The sequence below is a fragment of the Ceratina calcarata genome, unplaced genomic scaffold, assembly GCF_001652005.2.
Source record: "Ceratina calcarata isolate Rehan_Ccalc_2016 unplaced genomic scaffold, ASM165200v1 scaffold298.2, whole genome shotgun sequence".
NCBI classification, from domain to species: domain Eukaryota; kingdom Metazoa; phylum Arthropoda; class Insecta; order Hymenoptera; family Apidae; genus Ceratina; species Ceratina calcarata.
In genome coordinates this window covers 144,636-146,111 of record NW_017152248.1, presented here as the reverse complement: position 1 = coordinate 146,111, position 1,476 = coordinate 144,636, and positions in this window count along the sequence as shown.

Genomic DNA, 1,476 nt, shown 5'->3' with positions numbered 1-1,476 from the left:
TAGCTATTTATTATTAGCATTGTTCTTCTGACGTCTGATTTCTTTTTAATTATAGGAAATGCGTTTTCCTAAGATACATAAACTTTTGGTATTGACTGTATAGCCAATACAACCTTAACATATAAGGAACATCTAAAGAAAAAATCGTGGAGACTCCATTATGTTTTTACGTTAAAAAGTAAAGAATCAAGCTTTTATCATAAACGATGAAAAATGTTCATTCAAGCCCGTGCGGACTGCCAACTTTCTTCATGTCATAATTTTTATCAAACAGCATATAATTACGAATCGAAATGCCTTCTACTAAAATCGCGTAATATCTCGAGAGGGTTTAAATTCTCGGATTGTTTCCACCGCAACGATCGCCGGAAATAAATGGCGGCGGGACGATAATGCTCCTTTATCCATTGAATTTCGCTTACGGCGCCGTACATGAAATAAATTCTCGGAGTACTGCGATCTGCCAGTTGATAGCATCCGATTGCTTCCACTTTCATCGCCGGCTTTCATTCATCAATTTCGATATTTGTTAACTCGATGGGACTTACAATACGATTATCTAACCAATTTGATTCGACGAGAGAAAGAGAATTGAATCAGTAGCCTCTTGATCAGAAATTACACTTGACAATATATTATTAATATTAAATACAATTAAATATATTAATTGTTATTAATTTCCTCGCATTGTTATTCATGTAGTTTATTATTCGTCATTTTCTTAGAACGCTTCGTATTGAGCGCGGTTGTTCACGCGTTAAAGGCTGAACGTCCAGACTCGAACCAACGCTCCCGATTCGTAGCTCGCGCGAACCGAGCGCCCTGATTGGTCGGGGTTTTTTGTTAAGAACTCCTCAACCATGTCTTGGATAACTATTTTGCTAAGGAAAATGTTGTTTAAAATTACGTCAAGAACCTCCCATTTCAATATCTTACACTAGTTTTAGGACACCCTGTATATAGAAATTGCGACATGGAAACGAAGCCATTAATAATAATAATGCGTGACTGCAGGTTCGATGTTAGAAAGGTTTTTGTCACAGGTGGTCACGCTTCGCGTATAATTCATATTCATTTAGCCGAGCTAGACGCCGGCCGGTACTCGTAAAAATACCGCGTGTACAAGTACTCAGGTATGTACATACGCGCGAGGACTGCTGCCACTCGTGGTTTAAAAATGAAACGTCCCCGGGGGTGTCTTTTCTTCCTCGAATGGGAGAACCTCAAACGCGGGGACGAGCGTTCCGTTTGCCCGAGCGAAATGTCAAACACCGTTCCCCGCAGCGATTCGGGTTCGAGGAGCCTCGAGGAAGTTAAAGTCCCGCGTGACATTCTGCCCGGCAGCGTCGTCTTCCGCTTGCCACGGCCCATTTCACAGGGAATTCAAATCAAACAGTACACCGTCGCTCTCATCGATTCCCTGCTCCACATTTCGCACTACCACTGGGAAAATCGTTAATATTTATGGTCAGATGC